The sequence below is a fragment of the Marmota marmota genome, unplaced genomic scaffold, assembly GCF_001458135.2.
Source record: "Marmota marmota marmota unplaced genomic scaffold, marMar, whole genome shotgun sequence".
In the NCBI taxonomy this organism is placed as follows: Eukaryota; Metazoa; Chordata; class Mammalia; order Rodentia; family Sciuridae; genus Marmota; species Marmota marmota.
The window spans coordinates 37,071,529-37,099,187 of record NW_025999932.1 but is presented as its reverse complement, the minus strand read 5'-3'; the positions used below and the strand labels follow the sequence as shown (position 1 = coordinate 37,099,187).

General features: G+C 33.8%; 2 long non-coding RNA genes across 7 annotated transcripts in view; one reads left to right on the top strand and one right to left on the bottom strand.

Moving 5' to 3' along the window:
* The window catches only part of LOC107141018, a 98,721-nt gene that overhangs the window by 44,897 nt on the left and 26,165 nt on the right, over positions 1 to 27,659 (bottom strand). For all 6 annotated transcript variants that reach the window (XR_007346769.1, XR_007346768.1, XR_007346770.1 and 3 more), the window contains exons 4-5: positions 3,756 to 3,942; positions 2,068 to 2,102 (exon numbers count right to left, since the gene is read on the bottom strand). This is a non-coding gene — a long non-coding RNA (uncharacterized LOC107141018). The remainder of the gene's footprint in view (positions 1 to 2,067; positions 2,103 to 3,755; positions 3,943 to 27,659) is intronic.
* Positions 6,419 to 9,121, top strand: LOC125616145. The gene is made up of 3 exons (XR_007346774.1): positions 6,419 to 6,594; positions 8,745 to 8,749; positions 9,111 to 9,121. It is a non-coding gene; the product is annotated as an uncharacterized LOC125616145 (long non-coding RNA).

The window sequence follows — 27,659 nt, the reverse complement described above, 5'->3', positions numbered from 1 at the left end:
CTTTAATTTTTTTTTTTTTTTTTTGTCTTTGTGTTTTTTGTTGGTTGAGCTAGGAATCAAACCCAGGGGTTTGCACATGCAAGGCAAGCGCTATACCATTAATCTACATCCCAGTTCTTGGTCGTTTTTTAAGCTCTTGCAATTTAAGCAATGCCAACTGCCCCCCTCTCTCCCCACCCACACACATAACTTTTTTTTTTTCTTTGGCTGTTAGTTTTCTTCAGAAGCAAGCTTGATTTATGGTGAGACAAAGTTTCAGACCTTAGAAAGAATTTTCAAGTGTGCTTCTCCATCAAAAATAGTTTTTTTTTTTTTGTACTAGTACTGGAGTTAAACCCAGGCAGTGCCTTGTACATGCTAGGTAAGTGCTCTACCACTAAACTACATTCTCAGCTGTTTTATTATGAGAGAGGATCTTGCTAAGTTGCTAAGTTGCTGAGTCTGGCCTAGAACTTATGATCCTCCTGCCTCAGCCTCCCAATTTGCTAGGATTATAAATGTTTACCACCGTACCCAGAGCTCAAACACAAGTATTCAAAGAAGGAATGTCAATTATCTAAACCTTTTTTTGGCCATCTCCTGAAGTTTCTTGTTAAAACTTTTTTGAAATGTCACAGTTGCACTCTTGGAAAACTTGTCTTCCTGGTTTTCAAATTTCTGTTTATTATTACAGCTTCTCAGCTAGATTGCCAGATCTTTGTGCTACACTGTTTCTTGAAACTAGAGACCAACACACTTCCCCAAATTCAATTACTTGCCTTTCCATTTGAGAAATTAAAGCCATGTCAATTTTATAAAGTTTTAACTGACTGAATTATTTGAACCTTACGTTCTCAATTTCTCCTTTAGTTTAATACTTTGAAAGATCTTTGTTTTATTAAAGGAAAAGGTAAAGTTCAAGAGTATTAACACATTTTAGTCATCGACACTGATACAAGTGTAGGAATTTTTGTACAAGCACAAGCTTGAGATATGATACTCTAAGGAAAAAAGAATTTCAATTCAATTTTAGGAATATTTATTTAAGATTACATACCTAATAAAATCGTTTCTTTATACAAATGTATGTGTATATATATGTGTGTGTATGTAGTTTTTCATAAGGATTCATTGTCTTTAATAAAGAGCTTCAGTTAGTCAATAACTTCCAAATTTACTTCTCCTGAATTTTACGTTAGAATTCAGTTCTGTATATCCAGGAACGTTTAATCAAGGCATTTCAAACTGAATGCCTACATACCAGTTTAAATGTAACACGAAAATTGGATGAAGCTGGCATCTCAACTGTCCTTTTTCTTTTATTGAGACTACAATTTTCTTCCAGTATAGAAAGTATATAATTGTTATATCTTGCTTTTATCCAAACCATTATGATGTTCTACAGTTATTTCTTTTAAAATATGTAATTTATTCTTTTATCTCCATTCATATTGCCACTATTCCAGTCAGGTTTTCTTTACTTCTGTGTTACTATAATAGTCACATGCCCAGTTTCTTTGGCCCCAGACTTTATTCTTAGAAGTTTCTACATATAGTTTTGCCACATTTAATTTCCAAAAAGTCAATTTCCATTATTTTGTAGTCAGAGGCTCTGATGGCTCCCTATTTCTTATTATTTCAAGACTAAAGTCCTCTAATTAGTCTTCAAGGCAAAGGCCCAATGACTTAGTTCTAACCTAGTTATCCAAATTCATGTAACCTTTGCCTCATTTCCTATGGCCCAGATCCCAGATTACTTTTTGGGGAATTTTGGCTTGAATACTAACCTTCAAATCAGGAAAATTCACAACTTGACAATTCAATGCAACTTGTTTTGTAGGCATGCAGGCCACAAATAACAAAATGACATTTTTTATCAACAGCAGAAACAACTGTATAAATTCCATGTAAGTCCCCAAAGTTACTTACAGTTTTGTGCTGAGGGGATCATTTCATGTGGCAGTTATTGCCCTCTACTAAAGTGAGTGTTGTAAGACCCTCTGCTCTACATATACTTCTGTTTTCTGCATCCAATCTCAGTCCCTTTGCCACATGGCCTAAGCAACAGTGGTTTAAGTCAGTTCTCACCTTTTTTTAGGCAGTTGTGGTATCAAAATTCACACCTGGAAAACAGTTCATAAAGCAAATCAAGATAGAAGAGAAACTGCTTTATCATAGAAACTGTTATTTGTTGGTTGAATTCCTGACTTTTGGCTAAATAGCAAATATAACAAACATGTCACTTACCCATAAAGCCAAACCAAAACCAACAATAGGCTTTTCAAAAAATATAATAAAGGATGAGGGTGTAACTCAGTGACAGAACACTTGCCTAGTGTTCCTGAGGTCTTGGGTTTGATTCAGTCAAGGGAATTGAACCTAGCTCCACAAAATATGTGATGTGTATATATATATATCTTATATAAACATACACACATATAAAACATATGTTAAAAACTCTAAAGGTACATAAAAATAAATCCATATTCCAATACAAATATAACTTAAATGTTCTATCAAATAAATTCTACATATTTGATCCACAATTTTCATATATATATATGTGTGTGTGTGTGTGTGTGTGTGGTGAACTTGAACTCCTGCCTCAGCTGAGACTTCAGATATGCATTAAAGTTTTTTGGGGGAGTGGGTGGGTGGGGATTAAAACTTTTTAGCTACATCTCCAATCCCCTCCCCCTTTTTAAAAATTTGAGACAGTCTTCACTGATTTGTCTAGGTATTTGCCTAGGTTGACCTCAAACTTGCAATCTTTCTGCTCCAGCCTTAAAATGTATCTTTTTTAACTTAAAGACTTCATCTACTAACACTTCCTATCTTCTCAAGGACATACAAATAAAGGCCAATAGGTAATAGTTCACAGTATTTCATATTTTATGGAAAGCTTAGAAATGATCAATTAGATTATTCAAGGTCCTCAAGTGGGATATCCAAATACCATACTCCTGATTATTCATTCCCTTGCCCATAGGTTTCAGGCTTTGGTTATTGTTTTGAGGTGCTGAGGCTTAAAATCAGAGCCTAGGATGTGCTGGGCAAGCACTCTATCACTGAGCAATACTCCCAGTCTAGTTTCTGGCTTTGGTTCAAAAACAAAAAACAAAACAAAAACAAAAGGAAAAAGACACTTTAAGGTATTTATGACTTGAAGCATGAATATTAGTAGGCAGGACAGAACATGAGTAACCCTGGTTAAGTGATGTAGTAAAAGTTGGAGAACTCCTACAGTACCAAAAAAGAATCTAGGTATTTTTGTATCTAGCTAGCTGGTATTCAGCCTTTCTAGAAAATACTATTTTACTATAAATGGCATTACTGCTGATTTTTAGCAATCAATGTTTATTTATCAAGCACCCACTATGTTCAAGACACTATGCAAAGTTTCTAGAGTATTATAGTAAGAATACGACAGTCATTTTCATAAGGCAGTATGTATTAATTGTTCTAAGTACAGAAGCACAAAAGGGAGAAATAGCATTTTGGCTAAAGAAGAAAAGAGAATTGGGAAAATTTAATGTAGGAGGTAGACGGCATAAGAAGATTTAGCCAACTGAAGATGAAGGAAAGGACCTTTTAGGAGAAAATAACTTGAGCTAAGGCTTGGATGAAAATCAGAGAGAGGTTTGGAAAAGGCTCATTTCTCTTTGGCTTAACAACTATTGTAATTAGATCACAGACATTCCTATAGTGGTAATTTATCAAAAAAGATCCTGGATAGAATTTTGGCTATGCAACCCTTTCCCCGCAATATTTCTTACCTGATTTGGTAAGAGCCACAGACTTCCTAAATCGTTTAGGGTAAACTTGTATTTTTTAAGCCTGTTTCCTTTCAATTATTTCTTACAGGCTTTTTTTTCTTCTTCTTCTTCAAAGCATCATATCTTGGCTCTTGAGGGGCTGCAGGCAATCTGAATACTTGTTTTCTTTGATTAGAAATGAGAGCACCTTATGAAAAGGAAGGAAAATAATCTCAAACATGGTTATATTAATTTCCCTACCTGTCCCTGAATGCCTACTCTATTCCTTCAGTCTATTGTATGTACTTTACTTCTTCCTACCTGATCACTCCTTGGCTCATGTTATTTTATGTACTTGAAAGTCTATCATTCCTTCAATTCACCTAATCAATCCCATCCACTTTTTAAGCCCAACTCATCCTTTACCTTCTCTAAGAAGTCTTCTCTCAGTCTAAGTCCACATTTCTTTTGAGTTTCTACTATACTTCTAAATTGCAAGATAGTTTACATTTTATTGTTCTCTAGTTGTTGCTTATATGTTAGTACAACATTCTCACCTAGGCGAAAAGTTATTTGCCAGTAGGCACCATCTTTATGTTCTATAGTGAAGTACTGGGCATAGAATATGTCCTTAATAATGAAGATTATCTCACTTGAAAAATGCAAACAGAAAACAAGACATTTTAAAAAAACAGTTTCTTAATTGTAGATAGACACAATACCTTTATATTTATTTATTTATTTTTATGTGGTGCTGAGGATTGAACCCAGTGTCTCACACATGCTAGGCCTGTGCTCTACCACTAGCGAAAACCCCAGCCCCCAAATAAGATATTTTAAAGTAGTATTTTAATAATTATTTTGATGAAACTATATTCTCAGAATTTTAAACCTCAAATTATCACATTAAATAAATTTATATATGAATAACTGACCTACTCTATCACTTATAATAACAGCCATGACCTAACCAGTTTTTTTTTTTTTTAATGGTACCAAGATTGAACCCAGGGGTGCTTTATCATTGAGCCCTATCCCCAGTCCTTTAAAAAAAAAAAAAAAAAAAAAAAAAAAAANNTTTAAAAAAAAAAAAAAATATATATATATATATATATACACACACACACACACACACACACAATGTATATAGTTGTAGATGGACAAAATATCTTTATTTTATTTATTTATCTTTTTGTGGTACTGAGGATGAAGCTCAGTGCCTCACACATGCAAGGCAAGCAGTCTATCTCTGAGCTACAACCCCAGCACCCCCAGCCCTTTTTGAGACAGGGTCTTGGGTCTTGTCAAGTCACCCTTGCTGGCTTAAATTTGTGATCTTCCTTACTTAGCTTCCAGAGTTCCTGGGATTAGAGGCATTGGCATTGTACACTGCTCAGTAGTTTTGCTTGATAACCCAATCCTCCCTGACTCAAACCATTTCTGATAGAAGAAATTTATTGCTTACAGCCAATAAGCTATAATTGAAAAGGGTTATAATTTGAATCCTTTAAAGTATATATCTTCCAAATAAGCAGTGAAATTATGAATACAATATAATTTCACTCACTTTGGAGTAAAGTGAAATTTGGCTTGATAAAGGCTGGAATTCTTCAAATTGAATCAATAGTTAACCTGAATTAGTCACTTGCATTTTTTCCCCCAGTATTTGATATTGAACATAGCAGCACTCTACCACTGAGCCACACCCCAAGCCCCATTTCTTTTTTTGAGACAGGGTCTTACCAAGTTGCCCAGCCTGGCCTAGTAACTTGCATTCTACATTTTTTTAAAAGTATATTTTAACAAAAAAATGCAGGATGGGATTTAGCTCAGTGGTACAGTGCTTGTGTAGGATACATGAAGCAATGGTTCAATCTCCAGCATCACGGAAGAAAGAAAAACATGTTAAACACCCTTGGCACTACCGAGCTTAAAACACATTTAGCACAATTCTTAAACTCCTATGTCTATAGCATATTACATAATACTTCACAAGACTTGATAAGATCTTTATAAGGTTTATTGATATTTAGCATACTGCTTAAGAAAATATACTAAAATATTGCAATTTTTATTGTTTTAGAAAATTGAATATTGATTTTAAACTTAACTAAATTATTCAGTACTCCACATTTCTTCAATTATATGATTTGTTTGACAAAATTTTCAAATGTTTATTTCTTACTATTTTTTCATATTATGTTGCCTCTCCAAATTCTCGTGGGGGAAGTTTTCCTTTTTGTTAAGGAAACCTGGTCATGAAGTCAAGGTGTCAACATGACAAAGGGTAAGAAAAACAAATGTAGATTTTTCTTCTTTAATGGACAACTTAAATATAATTTCCATAATTTTATTGTAATACTGAATTTTCCAAATATAAGATTTCACTTTCCCCTTTTTTAGTGCCAGGGATTGAACCTAGGGGTACTTAATCACTGAGCCCCATACCCATCCCTTTTTACATTTTATTTTAAGACAGGGTGTTGCTAAGTTGCTTAGGCCTCACTAAATTGAACTGGCAATCCTCCTACCTCAACCTCCCTAGCCACTGGGATTGTAGGTGTGCGCCACAGCACCTGGCTCTCCTTTGCTTTTGTAAATCATGTCAGTGTACTATTTGCAAAACTGATATACTAGAGGAGGTTGATTCTCTTCTAGGATTATAAAAACTTGGGACATGACAGTCAAGTTCAGTCTCTCACTGGAAAATATAGGATTAGAGAAAGAAATTTTCTTGCAAAGGGCCTCACAACTAACCAACAGCAGAAATAATTTTCAAGTATTTGAACATGGTCATACTTAACTTCTTTGGGATAGGAACAGTGTTACCTTCTATTTACATTCTCATTCCCTTGGAAGAGTTATCAAGCTATCTAAATATTTCTTTAGCATAATACTCATAAATGACTTTTATTATACTGCATTAGAACTGTTTATACTCTTTATTTTCATAGCTTCTAAGCCACTGACTTTTCATACACGCTATCTTAATAAAATGACATTGAAGAGACAAGAAAAGTGCCTCTGAACGAAGTGACTTGTTAGATGAGTTGAACAGCTGTACACACATTACTGAATGAGAAGCAATGAAAGTAACTAAGACTTTAAAAGAGGACAACTAACAGAAAATAACTTATGTCTAGAATCAATCTAATGGAACTTTTTTCACTTATTTTGCATATTATTCTCAATTCTTTAATGAATCCTAATTCCAAGTTATTTCTTTAAAACTTTTCTATATTAAAGCATTTTCCCCCTAATAGAAATAAGTAACAGAATCAGATTATTGCTGGTACTGGCACATTCCTGTAATCCCAGTCACTCAGGAAGGTGAGGCAGGAGGATTCCAAGTTTGAGGTCAGCCTCGGCAATTTAGTGACATTGTATCAAATTTAAAAATAAAAAGGGCTGTGGGGATATGGCTCAGTAGTAACATGCCCCTGGATTCAATCCCAGTACTGCAAAAAACAAAACAGTGAACTTTTTTTTTTTTTTTGTACCAGAAATTGAACCCAGGCACTTAACTACATTCCCAACCCTATTTTATATTTTATTTAGAGACAGGGTCTTGCTAAGTTGCTGAGACTGGCTTTGAACTCATGATCCTCCTGCCTCAGTCTCCCTAGCTGCTGGGATTAACAGGTATGTGCCAGCATTCCCATCTTGAATTTTCAAAATTATTCTTATCATCTTCTTGTGTGTGTGTGTGTGTGTGTGTGTGTGTTGGGAGGGTTACAGGGATTGAATCCAGGGGCACTTTACCACTGGGTTACAGCCTTTTTTGAAACAGGGTTTTGCTAAAATGCCCAGGCTGGCCTCCAACTTGTGTTCCTCCTGCCTCAGCCTCTCTAGCTGCTGGGATTACAGATGTGTGCCACCTTGCCCAGCTTGAATTTTCAAAATTCTTCTTCTTCTTCTTCTTTTTAGAGAGAGAATTTTAATATTTATTTTTTAGTTTTCGGCGGACACAACATCTTTGTTTGTATGTGGTGCTGAGGATCGAACCCGGGCTGCACGCATGCCAGGCAAGCGCGCTACTGCTTGAGCTACATCCCCAGCCCGATTCTTCTTCTTCTTTTTTTTTTTTGTACTGGGGATTGAACTCAGGAGCATTAGACCAGTGAGCTGCACCCGCAGCCCTATTTTGTATGTTATTTAGAGACAGGGTCTCTAAATAGGACTGGGTCTCAGTTTGTTTCTTAGCACCTCGCTATTGCTGAGGTGATCCTCCTGTCTCAGCCTCCTGAGTTGCTGGAAAAAATAATTATTCTTATAATCATCTTCGTGTGTATGTGTATGTGTGGGGAAGGGTTTAAAGGGATTGAATCCAGGGCACTTAACCACTTTACATCCTTTTTTGAAATATGGTTTTGCTGAATTGCCTAGGATGTCCTCAAATTTGTGGTCCTCCTGCCTCAGCCTCCCAGGAAGCTTGGATTACAGGTGTACACAACATCATCTGGCTTCATTTCACTATTTCTATGAGAAATCTCTTCAACTATGAGAAGTTGAATACAAAAATACTGTATATTTAAACACCTTTAAAACAGAGGCTGTAAGACTATGATAGTTGGTAAAAATTTAAAAATTCTTACTTACCTTTAGAAGTTGCTATGTTAAATTAGATTAAATCACTCAATATGAATTAGATAATAATAGCTATCAGATATATTTTCAGTTTAACATTTTCCTTATATATGGAAGGATATGTTAATTTAAAATCAGTAGATACCAATTACATTTTATACACAAATGGAAAATTATGAAAATTTAAGGAGCATAATTTCATTTAAAAATTATAAGATAGGACATGAAACAAGATAAAAAGCAATCTTAGCTAAATAAAGGAGTTCTCAACTACTTTAGGCCTCTCTATGGCTAATATTTATGCAGGTTTAGATTGAGGACAAAATTATGAGATGATCTCATCAGCCATTCTTCTACCTCCTTTGACAAGTCTTGGGATAAATTCTATTATGCAATTATCTATCTAAAGCAAATTAAGTGTAGACACAGTGCCATGAGTTGTCTTGATGTCAAAATCTTTTTCTATTTTAACAAAACCTTAGGCTTCTAATTTTCTAAAAATTAGGTTACTGAGTGCTATCCAACAGTGAGCACTTAGTTTTAGAAAACTATAGAACTTAGTTTTAAAAAAAGATAAAAAATTACCATCCAAATATTTTACTAATAGCTAGCTAGATCATGCCTGATTTCACAAGAATTAAGTATGAAGAGCGACAGAGGCCACGATGTGAAATCAACTCAAGGGTTTACATACAAACAGGGTTAAAGTTGGAGCTTCAGTTAATACATTTGTGTCTTTAAACCAAAGCAGAGTCAAGAAACCAGATGGTTTCAAAATGCAAGTCAAAGCGTCTGAATTCTATGGATGTATGTAGGCAGGCAGAGTTAAGTCTAGAAAATCAGCAAGAACACAAATACAGTGCTAGGAAAAGGGGTCATACTCATACTCTATAATCCTGTTGGGAGAAAGTGAAAACTGTTTATTGATCAGGCAGAAACACACAGGAAACTATAATCTACTGTTCTGATTAGATTCTTACCCAAAAGTCAATGTGAATTCATCAGTCTAAGCAAGCTTGATTTGGATTCTGAAGCACTCTTAAACAAGGGTAAAGAAGCCATAGGGTCACCTGGGTGCAGTGGTGCATGCTTGTAATCCCAGCAGTTTGGGAGGCTGAGGCAGGAGGACCACAAGTTCCAGGTCAGCCTAAGTAATTTAGCAAAACACTGTATCAAAATTACAAAAAAAAAAAAAAAAAAAGGGGGGGGGCTGGGATGTGGCTCAAGCCGTAGCGCGTTCGCCTGGCATGCGTGCGGCCCGGGTTCGATCCTCAGCACCACATACAAACAAAGATGTTGTGTCCGCCGATAACTAAAAAAATAAATATTAGAATTCTCTCTTTCTCTCCCTCTCTCCCTCTCTCTTTAAAAAAAAAAAAGGGCTGGGAATGTAGCTCAGTGGTAAAATACCCCCGGGTTCAATCCCCAGTACAAAAATAAATAAGTAAATAAATATAAAATTACAACAGATATAATTTGTTATCTAGGAAGTAAATAAGCTTCATGAAATTTATTCGTTATCTCAATGAAAAATGACCCTTACAAAGACTTGTTTCATACACATAAAACAATATTGCTTGACATGCACCATTTCATATTTCTCATTTTTTCTGATCTTTCAATAAAACTGTTGGTGACCTATAAACTTGACTTACATGAGCACTGTGGAATTCCACCAAAACAACATAAGTTTCTGGCTACCTGACCAATGAGTTGCTTTTGAATATCCATACTAATAGTGACATCTAAGCATTCTATTAAATAAGGGAACTAAGATACTGCTGAGTGTTATGTGAGGTTAACAGCTCTATTTACTACACTAGTCATTAAATAAACTAAGGTAAGATAGTTTGCACCCAGGTGACCCTATGGTTTCTTTACCCTTGTTTAAGAGTGCTTCAGAATAAAAAAAAAAAAAAATTAAAGGCCAGGAGAGAAATATGGTAGAACATAATCACAACATGTAACAAGCAGTAAGTAGACCTTCTAAGTGTGATAATGCAGAAAAGGGAGCTATTTTGTTTGTTTGTACAGGGGAACACATTGCTCTTCTGAAATAATACCTAAGAAAAATTCTACAGAATGCAATAGGAATTTGCTATATTCCTTGGAATTACTGAGACAGAATGAGATTAGTAATGATTAATCCTTTCTGATCCTTTAAATTGACATAAAACAATATGGTATATCTAAGAAATAAGGTATATCTAAGGTAAGTTTACAATTTAAATGGATTGTCTGTACCCTTTTAGTTTCAAAGGTCTATTTTCTCTACTAGATTTTGGTGAATTTCCAAAAAGGGACAGTATGTTCAAGTGAGATGATATTGGTTTGGTGTATTAATTAAAAACAAACTATGACCTATAGATTGTATACACTTATTCTTGACAGTTGAACAAAGGTAGTTTCTTACAGGTGGACTATGCGATTACATGGCAAGATCTAACTGAATTCATTTATCTGAATGTATAGCCATGAACCACCAATACATATGAAGGACATGGACCTATATATACAGACCATCCCTAATGCTACTGAAATATTCTTCTAAATGTACTTCCTTGGCAATGGGTCATACAATATTTAAAACTCGTGCTTGGTTTAATATTTCCACAACCTATTTTAAAAAGTTGTATGCTGGGCACGGTAGCATACGCTCATAATCCCAGTGATTTGGCTAGGCTAAGGCAGGAGGGTCACAAGTTCTAGGCCAGACTCAGCAACTTAGTGAGACATAAATAAAAAATAAAATAAAAATAAAAAGAGCTGGAGATGTAGCTCAGTGGTAGAACACCTGGGGTTCAATTCCCAGGAATAAAAATTTCAGTGTTACTAGTCTCTAATACTTTTTTTCTTTTTTATAAAAAGTTCTGGAAAGTCAATCTCACTACCTCCATTGATTTCTCTTGCAATCAAAGCAGTCAGTAAAGTATGCAAACATGTGGGCTATTATGATTGGGATAAAGTAAGACGACTTAAAACTCAAAGCACTTTGGAAACTAAAAGTGCTACCTAAAGAAAGGCATCAATATCATTTTGTGCAGTTTACAGCTTTTTATGCAGTTGCGTCCCCTTCCTCTTGTTGGCTGTGAGACAGAAGCTGCAATGTAAATCAGGAGACCTCAAACTCTACAAACCCCTTGAGCCTGAATCCCAGCTCCCCCACTTACTAGTTATGTGATGCTGGCCTGCATTTCCCCGTGACCAAACTTCTTACCTATGACAGATAATAATACAGCTCTCTCATTGGGTAGTTGTGAGAAATAAGTTAACAAATGTAGTGTTTCTGATAAAGGAACATATTAGCAGTTATTTCTATTACTAGTAGTTGTACCTAAGGCTTGAGTAGTTTTCAACACATTTTTGAAAAAACAACCTTATCAGGTAGGTATTGAAAAGTTTTGAGTCATTTTCACTAAAACAACACTCAAACAGTAAAAATTTACTGGCCTATTTCCCAGAGGAGCAAAATAATATTAACATGTGTCAGGGCTGATGTTCATTAAATGTGTTTACAATTCTATCAAGAATCTCATAATTTTGAAGAGTAGCAAGGTAAGTTCTTGAACTATAAAACTATGGAGCCTGCACTTAAAAATGTCATAAAAATTATGCTCAACTGAGATATAACATTATTTAAGTCTCAACAATGTGTTAGTCTGAAGACTGGCAAAGACAGAATGACTATTTCCTGCTGGAAACTAGACCCATCACCCATGGCCAATTTCAGATTTGAGACTGATCTTCCCAGGAACACTCCATTTAACGACTGAGCACCTATTATGTGCCTACTAGGTTGAGAAAAGTTCCAACTGAATTTAACCTCTGGAATATTTTACGGGGGGAAAAAAAATCCAAGAGGGGCAATCCTAAACAGAGGCTATGGCTTCTTCTTCTTTTTTTGGGTACCTGGGATTGAACTTAGGATTCAGGGGCACTGGACCACTGAGCCACATCCCAGCCCTATTTTGTATTTTTATTTAGAGACAGGGTCTCAATTGAGTTCCTAAGCACCTCAATGTTTTTGAGGCTGGTTTTGAACTCACAATCCTCCTGTCTCAGCCTCCTGAGCCATTGAGATTATAGGTGTTCGCACCTGGTGGCTTCACAGTCTTATTAATGTCTAAACATCTTAAAATAAAGTGTGCCCCACTGACAAAACTATGATTCAACAATTTTGGTGGAACTGATTCCTTCCCTCTAAGCTAACTCAAATTCTTTACCTTTATTTTCCTTGGAAGTCTGAAGAGGAAAATTACTGTTTAATGATCCAGTCCTACAATGGGATTCCCAACCACCCCCAAGGAAACCTTTTTGAAGACAAATACTAAATTTTAAAAGCTTTTGGAAATATTTAAAAATTATGTTCTTAGCACAATATTTTCATTATTTCATATATCTCAAATAAATGTTGTTTCCAGAAATCCTGAACTTGTGACTACCTTCCTAAGTGTCAGTTATGCACATCTCCAGTAAAAATTGTTTGAAAAAATCCACAATTTTTCTTATCATTTTTTTTTAGTTAAAAAAATTGTGCTTTAGGTATTTGGGGGTGTAGCTCACTGGCAGAGTGATTGTTTAGCATGTTTGAAGTCTTGGGTTGAATCCCCAGCATTCCAACCAAACCAAACCACCCATAAAAATAAGTAAAATCCTTTAGGACAAATGTTCTACATTTTTCAAGAAAAGTATTTCTCCCAGTCAATGTGCTTTTGCATTTCAAAAGATGTCCTTTCAATCTTACTGTTTTTCCTATTTCATTAATATTAAGGTTAAGGACACTTCCATAATGCCTACTCCATAACTGGCAGAAAACTTATAGAGTTTATATTTGCCTCCGTCAAAATTAAAACCCTTTTGCCCTCTAGTGCAATAAATAACCAAATTTCAAGATTTTCTTTTTTGAAAAAAGCTTTTTAGTACTTTCAGTCACTACTTATATTTGAATAACTCCTATGTTTATTAGCAAATAGTAAGTTTAACCTGAATAAATGAAACTTTCATGATAATTTTGAAAAATTTGAAATCTACTTATAGACTCCAAATTAAATACTCCAACTTGATTATACAGAAACTAAGTATCCTTGAAAATAAGAGTACACTGTAGGAATTTTACTTAATAATTCCTCCTAAGAGAACTATGTAGAACTTTCTAGAAAGAACAAGTCATTCATTTTTAAAGCTCAAATTTCTTGAATTTTGGAGGCATCTAAACACATTAGAACCACCAATTCAAAAATGATATCGAGGGACTGCAGTTGTAGCTCAGTGATAGAGGACTCACCTAGCATGTGTGAGGCACTGGGTTTGATCCTCAGTACCACATAAAAATAAAATAAAGATGTTGTGTCCACTGAGAACTAAGAAATAAATATTTTAAAAAATTCTCTTAAAAAATAGAGGTATTGTGTCCATTTACAACTAAAAATATAAATAAAAATATTTTTAAAAATGATATTGATGACAGTGTTGTAACTATTATGGACCACTAAACTTTATTTTTTTTCTTTTAAATTAAAGGATGCAATGCCCACTAAAATGCATACAGAAGTAGAATAACAGAGGATCTGATTGAAATCTGCATTACAGGTTTGTTTTTTGATAAACACCCCTTTCCATAGTCAGACTTTTAGACTTCTGAATAAGTTTATTAACTCAGTTGTTTTTCAAGTTAAGAGTTTTTAAATTACAAAATATTAAGTGAGAAAAATGGGTTGACACAATTTTTACTTACATTCTAAATGGGTCATATTGTGAGAAAAACATGTTCACTATTAATAAGTCAAACATTCACTACACCATTTATTAATTTACAGTTTATAACCTTCCCTCCCCTGCTCCCAAAGTACTGGGGATGGATCCAGGGGAGCTTTACCCGTGAGGTACATCCTCAGCCTTCAAATGTTTAGACAGGGTATAAGTTGTTGATCCTTCTGTTTTGGCCTTCAGTAGCTGGGATTACAGGTGTGTGACACCATGCCCGACTCAACCATTTTTAAGTTGAAATATACATAATTGATTGTCATTACCACTGAGAAATGTTTTTTGAAAAACCAAATGAGAATCCCACAATTCTAGAACATTTTGATGAAAACTGATGATTATGGAGGTACAAAAGAAACTCAAAATATACAGGCGTTAGATTTCTTGCAACAAATTCTGAGCAGTACATTTCATTAACTTCTCCCACTCTTCCTATTTAAAACCTTTCAGCGAGTGACCTTCCTTGTCTCAAAACGCTTTTCAAACCATGGGAAGGTACTCTTGGGATTGATATGCGTGTTCTTATAAAATGTACTTTTCATATCCTTACATTTATTAAAATAGTAAGAAAAAAATAATTTTAGTTGCACACAGTGGTGCACATCTGTAATCCCAGTGGCTCAGGAGGCCAAGGAAGGAGAATCGTAAGTTCAAGGCCAGTCTCAGCAACATGGCAAGATCTTGTCTCAAAATATAAAAAAAATATAAAATAACAAGTGCTTATAACAAGTAGTAAAGCACCCTTGGGGTTCAATTCCCAGTACTGTTACAAAACAAAAACAAGATATTACTTCTAATTTGAAACACTTTTATATTATAATATGATGGAACAGTTAGTGGTATTTTATTCAAATTTGCAGAAAAATTTGAACCAGAAGCATATTTCCAAATTTTTTTGTACACGCTTTTTCTTATCCCTGGCACAGGAATAGATTTATATTCTCTATAGTTTATTAACACGGTTTTAGAATTAAAATGTGTTTACCTACACATTTTTTTAATACTTACCTTAGAAGTTTTAGGGGCTGGAGGAGAAGGGGATATTTTTGATGTTTCTTTGAGGACTGAGAACACAGGGGTGGTTAACCACTGTGCCACATCCTCAGCCTTTTTTGTATTTATTTTGATACAGGGTCTAAGTTGTTGAAGCTGGCATCAAACTTGCAATCCTCCTACCTTAGCCTCCCCCAAGTCACTGGGATTACTGGTGTATGCCACCATGCCTCCTAGATGAAGTTGATTTCAAATTATCTGATTTTAACATTATCTGTTCAGTTCCTCTATTTTAAGTTCTAAAGTTCCTGAGCATAGTATTATTCCCTTTTATAGATATCCAAAGGAAGTAATTGTGTGGTGGTAAGGCCCTTTAAATAACTTTTTATTTTTAAGGAATTCTCTCTCCCTTTGGGAAAAACAAAAAGCAAAAACAAAAAAACTTTCTACATCACAAAAACCATATGTGCTTATTTATAATCAAACATTAATATCCTTCCACCCCAATAAATTTCTCTCTTACCTGAGGAACCAGTGATAAGTGTAGCATATATTTTATTTTAGTGAGTCTGTTCACATTATATGATAACCTTTATCCTCTGTGAACAACTTTTTAGCTCATTAAATATTCACCTACATTATTTTAAACAGATATACAGTATTCTATTCAGCATGTTATTTTAGCAGCCTTTTATTACTGGGCGCTTAAATACATTTTTCCAATCTTTTAAGAACACTATAAAAATACATGGAATACATTTTACAAGAACATATTTATTAAGCTAAGATCGTAAACATATTATAGCCGGCTCACACATAACTAACACACAAAGAGAAAAAACTATATCAACTTTATCACTTGTCAAAATAAATCAGTATATTAACTTTGTGACCTAATATTTAGGCAGGTGTTTTGAAGTTGTCTTAGTCCATCTGCTTGTCTTCATTTTGTTTCTTAAATTTTTATTCATATTGTTAGTACATTTAAAAGGTTAACATGTACAAATAAACGAGGCACAATTAATGACAGAAGTGTTATAGTCCTTAGGTACAATAAGGAACAGAAAAAGGTTAAGTTACAAATATAAAGCTGGATGCAATGGTATATGCTGGTAATCCCAGCTACTTGGAGGCTGAGGTAGGAGGATCTCAATTTCAAGGACTACCTGGGCAACAGTGCTATAATGTCTCAAAAAACACAAAACTAAAACTATAGACATAAATTGTGCATACTATGAGAAGAATGGCTAATGCCAGATTGTGAAAAGTCAAGAAATACTTGGCATACATGAGAGATTTAACATTTAAAAAAGGTACCAGAATAAGCTGGGGAAAAACTAACGTAGTATAATGGCATTAAAAAAAAGGCACAGAAGAAAAATGAATGGATTAGAATTAGTTCATTTGAAGAAAAAGTTAATTTAGAAAACACTGAGGTAAGATCATGAGATACCAAGCTAAGAAGTTTGAATTTTATAATATAGGAAGAGGTGTTTTAGCAGGTTAAACTAGTGGTATATACTAACGATGATGAAATTGTTAGACTGAAATAATTAGAGGCAAAGAATTTCTCAGCTGAAAAGGTGTTGAAGAAAATAAGTGAGAAATAATAAAGTACTTAATGGCAGTAGCAATTCTAAGGCTGGATGAATCAAAGATGACTGTGATTTGTTTGGGTAGATGACAAATATGGACAAATTTAATGTCCCTTGGATCCATTAGCTTTGACTCCAGATAAACTGATGAAATGGAAAATAATTTCAGTGTCATCAAAGCACAATTCATTAAATCCTGATAACCATACACATACCTATTAACCATGCACTTAAACATTTTGTTTGTACTCTAAATGGTCTCAGATGTAGGTTACAATCTTGAATCATATTCATAAGAATGTTCTGTCCAATCTGCAAAAATTCAATAGGCAGAGGCACATACAACTATCAAAGTTGTCTCGAAAGAATTATGAAAAACTGAATTTTAAGATTAAGTGGTACTAGGGATTGAACCCAGGAGTGCTCAACTGAGCCACATCCCCAACCTTTTTTTTTTGTTATTTTATTTAGAGACAGGGTCTTGCTGTGTTGCTTTGGGCCTTGCTGAGTTTCTGAGGCTGGCTTTTGTACTCACAATCCTCCTGCCTTAGCACCTGAGCTGCTGGGATTACAGGCATTGTCCACCACACCTAGCTTTTAAGTTAGAATCTTGAACAGATGTAAGATCTGACTTTTATGAACTTTTTGATGCTATTAGCTACTATTCCCTTCCTTGGCTCATAATCACATAATACTTTCTTGCTGTTTCTTTACCCACAAAAAATTCATCAGCTTCAAGATCTTTGTTGCTTGTTATTTCATCAGCTTGAATGGTCTTTCCTGGAGATCATTTTATATTGTTTAAATGTTATCTCTGGGAGATATCTTCTTACATATTATTTAAAACAGACTTCTCCTGATTTCCAAACACCTTTATTGCATCATTCCCATCTTCCCTGCTTTATTTTCTTCATAGAACTTATAACTGTCTGACAAATCACATAAAGTGCTACAAATTTTCTATTCCATTAACTATCAGCTATCCTCAAGATTTTAAGTTTTCTAAGGGCTGAAATTTGTTTTGTTTTGTGATCATCTTTAGCACCCAAATAGTAGAATAAATTTGTACAGCTATGTCAGTATTCCAAACCTACTTAACTATTTTTACTGTTGTTTTCCAATATTAGCATTCTGACACTTCCAGAAAATACATGGAAACATAAAAACTGACATAAACCTCTGAAGACTAAGTTAAAAATTACAATTTCTCTTTAAGAAATGATGTACTTGATATTGTGTGCATGTACAAATATGTAACAACAAATTCCATCAGTATGTACAACTATAAATAAAAAAATGTGGGGAAATGAAAAAAGAAATGATGCACTTAAACTTTCTCTATTTACACTATGGAACAGCAAAATCTAGACAAACTTCATTGTTTCATACTAATGTGGAATTTTATTTTATTTTATTTTAGGTACCAGAGATTGGAGTCACATCCCCAGCCCCCTTTTAAAAATCTCTTTATTTTGAGGCAGGGTACTGCTAAATTGCTTAGGGCCTTACTAAGTTACTGAAGCTGGCTTTGAACTGAAGATCTTCTTGCCACTGGGATTATAGGCATGTGCTACCATGCTCAGTTCTAATGTTGTATTTTTTTAAACTTTATTTATTTATATGTGGTGCTGAGGATCGAACCCAGGCCTTGCATGTGCGAGGCGAACGCTCTACGGCTGAGCCCCAGCCCTATAATGTTGTATTTTAAACTGATTAAGTATAAGCATTCTCAAATATCATTTGGAAATAAACTATGGGATGAGATACAGTTTCCATCTCTTTCTAAAGAGATTGGTTTTTTTTTTTTTTTTTTTAATAAAAAAAGTTTTTAGTTGTAGATGGACACAATACCTTTATTTATTTCTATATGGTGCTGAGGATTGAATCCAGTGCCTCACATGTGCCAGGCAAGCACTTGACCACTGAGCCACATCCCCAGCCCTATTTTGTATTTTATTTTGAGACAGGTCTCACTGAGTTGCCTCCCAAATTGCTAAGAACATCCATGCTAAGTATATAAAAGAAACTTGTAAGTTACAAAAGATACATAGCATACATTTAGTAGTAAGCTAATCAGGTCAAGGAACACTTAGTATAAAAATAACTTAAAATTTTTTCTTGTTTTGGTCTGGAGGTGTAGTTTAGTGATTCAATACTTGTTTAGCATGCCAAAGGTTCTGGGTTGATCCCCATAAAATACATGCATACAGAAAGAAAAAGAAATCAAATTTTCAGCAGAATATCTCAAAAATCTGATGCTATGTATAAGATTGCTATAAATAATAAGATTCTTTGGGAAGTTTATATCTTTTCAAAATATAAAAGTCCTATCATATGAACACAATATTCAAAGTCCTACAGAATTACGGAGGATCTGAAGTTATCAATGTGCTAACCTAAGTGCAATATTCATGAAGTTTCTGCATGATTTCCATGTATTAATAATAAATAAATAAACCCAAGTAAAAATTATAAATGTTGCATTTAATTTCAGCACAATAAAAATAAAAACCAGCAACTAAGTAGTCATCTTACACAGTAATCATAACTTAAAAGATTTAAACATTCATTTTATCAAAATATTTTTCATTGCATACAGCCTCAAAAAATATTAGAGGGCTGGATTGTAGCTGAGTGGTAGTGTGTTTGCCTAGTATGAGGCACTGGGCTTGATTATGAACAATGTAAAAAAGTAAAAAGAGGAAAAGGGAAAAAAAGAGAAAGAATAGAAATATCTGGATTATATTTTATAAAATAAACAAGGTGAGAACCTTAGTGCTGGTGAGGGAGTTAGTTCTGCATTAAAAGGGTTCAAGCTATTAGTAACAAGTTATAAAAAAAAAATCCTTTGATAAAAGTAAGAAAATAAAACTTTTTAGTAGATAGGAATATACTGATGATCTCTTACTTCTTCTCTCAGATATGTGATATATCTAAATACTTACTATTGCCAAATCTATCTCAAAAATTTAGGACAATAATTTTTTTCCTTTTTGATAATACTCAATGAGAAACAACACTTAGAATAAAACATTTTCCATGAGGAAGGGATAGTAATATCCACCTGCAAAAGGAAAAGAAATTTTTGATTTAAAATGTCAACTTCTAAACAAATATATACATGAACTTACAGATAAAGTATAATCTTGCAAATCCAAGTATGGCTAACATGTGCATATTATTAGTAATGCTACTCAGTGGCTTAAAAACACTTATAACTATAATAACAGAAGGAAAAAAAGGCAAAATTTGTCTTAAAGATGAGAGTTTTGTCTTAAAGACTTTGCCTTCAAATTAGAATGAAAACAGAAGGATTTTACTCATTGACTACAATTCCTCAAAACCTGAAATACTTTTAGGATTTTAAAAATAGATAATTATTATTGGAAGTAATTCACTAAGAACTGCTTTTATTGTATATTTATTGTCTGGTTAAAATGGAAAGGGTAAAATGTTCCTTGAAGAAAAAACACAGAATTATGATACATTGCATAGTTACTTGAATTATACTAAACATCATTTTTAAATGACTTCAAATATAACAAACAGAAATATAAGGTAAAGAGTATTTTCCTTTAAATCTTAATTATAGTATTTTGACTTATTTACACAGTTATAAATTAATAACTAAATTACAATTTGGTCTTACTCTGAAGTTAAATATTGGATATAAAAATGTACAGAAGATCTTCACATTTTCAACTCGTCAAAAATCTTCAGCTAAGGATTTAAGAAAACATTTTAGTAAAAACAAGAAAAAACAGTCGTCTATTATAAAGTTAAAGACATGGATTTGAATTCTAATCTGTCATCTGCTGCTAATTAATTTGTTTCCTTAGCTACCCAATGAATAGACTGATAGCATCTATAAGGTTGTTCCTACCTTTCAAGTTATGATTAGTGCATTTTGAAACTTAAATGTTCAGGAATTTAGTTTACATTTTTGATGTTTTTCCCCCTTCAAATTAATAATGAAATATTTAGAAGCATTACTAAAACTTATTTTAGGGGTGTGTGTGTGTGTGTGTGTGTATTTGATACTGGGGACTGAATACCGGGCTGTTGATTATGCCAAGCAAGACTTCTACCCCTGAGCTATATCCCTAGTCCAATAAACTTTATTTGTGAGATAAGCAAATAGCTAACATAATTTTTAATCAAGGGAAAAAACAATATTTGGCCTATCTTATGTCCATCAAAAAAAATTTCTCTGATGCTCCCTAAAGCTTTATTTATTTATTGGTACCAGGGATTGAACTCAGGGGTGCTTAACTACTGAGCCACATCTCCATCCGTTTTTAATGTTTTATTTAGAGACAGGGCCTCACTAAATTAATGAGGCTGACTTTGAACCCACGATCCTCCAGCCTCCCAAACTACTGGGATTATAGATGTGCCACTATGCCCAGCACTGCTTAAACTCTTTTGAAAGAATTTTTTTTTCCCCCAGTACCAGGGTTCAAACCCAGGTCCATGCCTACAAGCCAAACCCTTAGCCCTCAGGAAACTACTGATGCCATTTAACACAATTATTAAATTGCAACTAAAGCCTGCATTCCTTGTCTGTGGGGTCTGCATCTGTGGATTCAACCAACCATGGATTAAAAATATTTTGGGGAAATAATATATCTGCATGAATTTTTCTCTTCGTCTCTTGTCATTCCCTAGACAATAAAACTATTTACATATACACTGCATTAGGTATTTTAAGTAATATAGAGATGATTTAAAGTATACAGGGGAATATGCACAGATTATATGCAAGATACTGTACTATTTTATATAAAATAATTGAGCATCTGCAGATTTTGGTATTCACAGGGGTCCTGGATCCAATTCCTAATGGATACTAAGGGTCAATAGTATACTATTTTAATAGAATTAATGCATGTAGAAAGTTATTAATATTTTTACAGAATCACATTAATCAATATTATCAATAATGAAAACATTATCACTAAAACTATAAAAAAAAAAACACAATTGTAGAGTATGGCCAACCTTACTTCAGCAGCACAGTTAATACTGGAGATAATTTTAGAATCTTAACGCCAATATTTACGTGCTGCTAAGGCACTGTTGACATTACTGTCATAAGAGCTATAAATAGAAAGAAATATATTTTCTTCGGAAGATCAGATCCTTGTATTTTTGAGGCAGCACAATATGGCCTGCACCTTTTCAAAATCCACAAACCATTATGTGCTGCTACTTTACTCCAAGGTTTTTTTTTTTTTTTTAAGACAAAAACAAAAACCACACATTAGCACCTAAAGAATAAAAAAAAAAGAATCCTTTTAGAAGAGAATACATTTTAAAAATCCATGTTTAAAGAATAAAACATTTGTATTATGTGCATAATTAGTTGTTTTTAAAAGCTTTTAAGTAGAATAAAGTTTATTTCTACATCAAAATTTCAATAAAATCCTTCTATATGCCCAACACAGTGCTGTAATAGGAAACACAAAGATGATAATAGAAAAAGAAATGGATTTTCTTTTTTAACTGTGCCAACTTAATAAGGAAATACAGGTAAACATTCAGTAAAACTTCTCAATGTATTCTATATATTAAGTTCTTTTTTTTCGGTACTGGCCAAGGGCACTTAACAACTGAGTCACATCCCCAGCCAGTTTTTTATTTTGAGACAGGGTCTTGCTAAGTTGCTTAAGGACTCTCTAAATTGTTGAGACTGGCTTAGACTTGCAGTCCTTTTTTTCAGTCTCCCAATTCTCTGGGATTATAGGCATGAGTCACCCTGGCTCCTATTTTTTCCTTTTATAAGCCAAACAGTTAATTTGTAAAAATTGATCTTCACCTTGATAAGAGCAGAATTTACAAATAGCATTTTGTTCCTTGTAGTATATCTTTCAAAAGACATGTTTATCAGGGTAGATAAGACTTCATGTCAAGAGAAAAACATGAAATGACATGCAAAGAGCTCAGTTTCAATAAACTTAAGCTAGAAAAATACAAATTCACTTCCAAAGAAAAAGGCCAGGAGTCACATAAAATACCTAATACTAAATACAGTAAAAATATACAAAGCCCCAAATAAATCAAATTCTCCCTTAACATTAGTTTTAAAAAATGTTAAATATTAATTCTCAATATTTATTGCCATATTAAAATAATTATTCTGAGTTATATATCATTTGATATAATGATCACCTAAAATATGAAGCCTTGGAGATGTATTAACTTGGTATCCAGAAAGGAGATATGAAACAAGAAATACTGTAGCTGTTGCTACCTATGCCTTACCTATCTCTACTCCATTCACCAGGCAAGGAAGCATATGCCCAAAGAGTTTCCACTTAGATCTAAGAATTACTTCTCTAAAGATACCAAAAAACCATCACTATCTCAAGCCTCAATAACCATTTTCCCCTCAATTTTCTCTTTAAAATGACTATGCTTGTAAAGCTACACTATTTCTATTACAGAATAAGGTTTATGTGTACAACCACAGCAGTGATTTGTCCCTCCATTATAATATTTAGTTCTTTTTACAAAGCACTGTCAAAAATTCCATGTTTTGTATTTTCCTCATTGTCAAAAAAGTAAATCTAACTAATCCCATAACTAAGAAACTAGTGCTTCACATATTTCTATTTTTGTCTCAAGTTTCTGTACATTTAAAAAATATAACCAAAATACATCTATTCCCAAGATTTGCAACAAATATTTACATTTATCAATCACATAAAGGAAATTTATGCTTCCCTCATACCCATTTTCCAGATAAAAATTTAAACATATTTTCAAATATTATGTATACATAACTTTTTTTCATTAAACAAATATTTTATTGAATATCTACCATGTGCCAGGCACTGCCCTAGTTGGTTATACTAGTTTACCAAAATACAGTCTCCTCTCAGTGTTGGCTAACCTTGTGAGATGGTCTCAATAAACAAACAAATAAATAAAATAAAAGGGATAGGGATGTGGCTCAATGGTAAAGCATCTCTGGGTTCAACTCCCAGGATAAAAACAACAAAAACCCAACAAGAAAAAGAGTTTAAAGTCATTTATTAAAGTATAAGGCACAAAATCATGAAATAAGTGAAAAATTGTTCTTCAAGACAAGAGACTGCTTTTTGTCTCCATACAGTATATATATACATTAAATGATCACTCAAAAATCAAGAATCAATTGGGTCATTTTAATTCCAATTCTTTTTTGCGTGTGTGCAAAGTCCATATTCCATATATATTCAATTAACCCAAAAGCACCAAAATTGAAAGAAATAAATATAAATGTTCATGTTAATGTCAATGTTTTATAAGCTTTAAAAAATATTTCACCGGAAGAATGTTCTCACTACTTTTTAAAACTGTGGTTAAATACACATCAAAGTTACCAATTTAACTATTTAAAGGTACATGATTCTGGGGCTGGGATTGTGGCTCAGTGGCAGAGTGCTTGTCTCACACATATAAGGTACTGGGTTCGATCCTCAGCACCACATAAAAATAAATAAATAAAATAAAGGTATTGTGTTCATTTACAACTAAAAAAAATTTGCATAATTCTGTGGCATTAAGAACACTCATGCCAGATGTGGGTGGCATATGCCTGTAATCCCAGTGGCTCAGGAGACTGAGGCCCTAAAAAACTTAGCAAGACCCTGTCTCAAAATAAAAAGGACTGGAAATGTGGCTCAGTGGTTAAGTGCCCCTGGGTTCAATCCCTGTTACCTCCCACCCAAACCAAACAAACAAAAAAAAAAACAATTACATTACTGTGCAGTCACTGTCACCCTCCATCTCCAAAACTTTTTCATATTCCCCAATACTATGTCCATTAAACACTAACTGTCCATCACTCCTGACTCTTAGCCCCAAGAAATCTTCATTCTACTCCTATCTCTATGAATTTGACTATTCTAAGTATTTCATATAATTGGAATATAGTATTTGTCCTTTTATATGTGGGATTTTATACTTCATATAACTTTTTCAAGGTTCATCTATGTTGAAGCATGTATCAGAATCTTTCCTTTTTATAGCATTCCATTTTATGTATATGCTATATTGTTTGTCCATTCATCCGATAAGACATTTAGGCTGTTTCTATCTCTTGGCTATTGTGAATCATGCTATGAATAAAGTATTCCTTTGGTACATACCCAAAAATGAAATTGCTGGGTCATATGTTCATTCTGTTTTTAATATTTTTAGGAATTACTGTACTGTCTTCCATGGTGGCTACACTCTTCTACATTCCCACCAGTTTTATTAAGATTTCCAATTTCTATACATTCTTGCCAACATTTACTTTTTCTGATAATAGCTATACTAAATTGGGAGTGGAGTAGTTATGTATTTGTTGTTTTGATATGAATTTCCCTAATGATTAGTGATGCTAAGCATCTTGCCTTTATTGGTCATTTATGTGTCTTATTTAGAGAAATGTCTATTTAATTCCTTTGCCAATTTATCATGCTTTTGTTGTTGTTGCTTCTTTATATATTTTGAACATGAACCTCTTATCAGATACATAATTTGCAAATATTTCTCCTAATCTGTGGACTGCCTTTTCAGTGTGTTGACAATATCTTTTGATAAACAAAAGTAAAATCTATTTTTTGTTGTTGCCTGTGTTTTTGGTATCATTTCCAAGAAATAACTGCCAAGTCTGAAGCTTGAAGCTGTTTCCTTCTCCCCTTAAAAAAAAAAAAAAAAAAAAAAAAAAAAAAAAAAAAANACTAGTTTACCAAAATACAGTCTCCTCTCAGTGTTGGCTAACCTTGTGAGATGGTCTCAATAAACAAAATAAATAAATAAAAATAAAAATCACTGGAAATCTTTCAACTTTCTTTCAAGTTATCCCTGGCTGTTTCAGAGCTCTTTGAACACCTCCATCTGTGGAGAGTACATAAAATATCTATAATCCTATATCATTACCATTGGAAGTAACCCCTAAATTTGTACATTTTCCCCTGGAGGGTGGGCCATTTCCTGTGGGGAATGGCTTAAGCAGCTTTCCCATAGGCCTGTTGGTTACAGATACCCATGCTCAGTAGTCCATTACAGATATGAGAGACTGGTTCTGGAGAGTTGGAGCTTATCCAGAAACACTGTCTGGGAAGGACTTTCCCTGCAGGGTGATTTAAATGTTCCAGGCTGGAAGGTGGAGCAAGAAGTGGATAATCCCTAAAACTCTGGGCCACCCTTGATGTCAGTAAACTGGGACATTTTCTCAAAATAAGGAGAGGATATTTCTTCCTCCAGTTTAGAGGTTCTAGGAAAATGGATATAGCCAAAGGGTCCAGGTCAAGGAGAAATGCCATGACACGAAGATGCTGGGAGTATGTGTGTATTTTTTCCTTGTTTTTGTGTGAGTCTCACAGTTTCAGATCTTATATTTTAGGTCTTGGACCATTCAGAATTAGTTTTTGTATATGGTATAATTTAAGAATGTAATTTTAATTCTTTTCTTTGTGGATATCCAGTTTTCCTAATCCCAGTTGTTGAAAAGATGGTCCTTTCCTCACTGAATAGGGACTTTTGGCATCTCTTGGCACTTTTGTTGAAAATCATTTGAACATATATGCTAGGATTTATTCTGGGCTCTCAACTCTATTTCCATTGGTCTAGATATCTTTATGCCAATACCACACTGTTTTGATTTCCATAGCTTTTGTTTTTAAATCGGGTAGTGTGAAACCTCCAATTCTGTTCTTTTTCAAGATTGTTTTGGTTATTTGGTGTTCCTTGAGATTCCATATAAATCTTAAGTTGGATTTTCCTATTTCTGTAACAAACTGTTGGGATTTTGACAAAGACTGCATTGAATCTGTAGATCACTTTCAGTTGGATTATTATCTTAATGCTAAGTCTTCCAATTCATTAAAATGGGATGTCTTTCCATTTATTTGCCTTAATTTCTTTCAGCAATATTTTATAGTTTGCTATGTACAATTCTTTCACTTCCTTGGCTAAGTTTATTCTAAGTATTTTATTCTTTTTAAAGCTCTGTAAATGGAATTGTTCTCCTAACTTCAATTTTACATTGTTCACTGTTAAGTGTTTAGAAATGCAACTGATTTCTGTGGTGATTTTGTACCTTACAAATTTGCCAAATTTGGCCATCAGTTAAGTTTTTTTGTGTGTGAGGAATCTTAAGGGTTTTCTAAACATAAGATCATGTCAACTGTGAATGAAGAAAATTTAACTTTATAATTACTTTTTATACCTAAAATTGGTTCAAGAGCTGTCTGGTGATCTTGGTTCATTCATTCTATCATTTTCCTAGAAAAATACAAGACAGCTGTTTTCTTTCCCTCTTCAAACTTCCAATACCCGCTCCCCCGATTTTGTAAAAATATTTTTTAGTTGTCAATGGATCTTTATTTTATTTATTTATATGTAGTGCTGAGAATCAAACCCAGTGCCTCACACATGCTAGGCAAGTGCTCTACCACTGAGCCACAACCCCAGCTCCTAATATTCCCTCCTTTTATCCTTACAAAAAACAGAAGCCATCAGAAGAGAACTTGGCCTAAATTTATCTACATGTATCTATGCCCATATAACTCTTCCATTATGGATAAACCATCACTGTTCCTAAGACAAATCCCTTCCCTTGATTATCAGACTTTTCCCCACTTACTTAAGGATATTTCTTTTAATTCTTTCCTGCATCTTTAATTTTCCTTTCCTTCTTGGTACCAGAGACTGAACCCAGGGTTGCTCAACAACTGGGCCACACTCCCATCCCTTTTTATTCTATATTTTGAGACAGGGTCTCAGAAAGTTGCTGAGGGCTTTGAATTTGCCTTCCTCCTGGCTTCAGGCTCCCCAAGCTGCTGGGATTTCAGGCGTGCACTGCATTGCCTGGCTAATTTTCCTGTTTAATGGATAATTTCCAAGAGAAACATGTTGTAATTTCTGTTAGCATTACTTTCTGTGACAATATTGCAATTTTATCTTTAATGTTTTAGTAAACAACCTTAAGAAGATTTCCCAGTTTTAATCC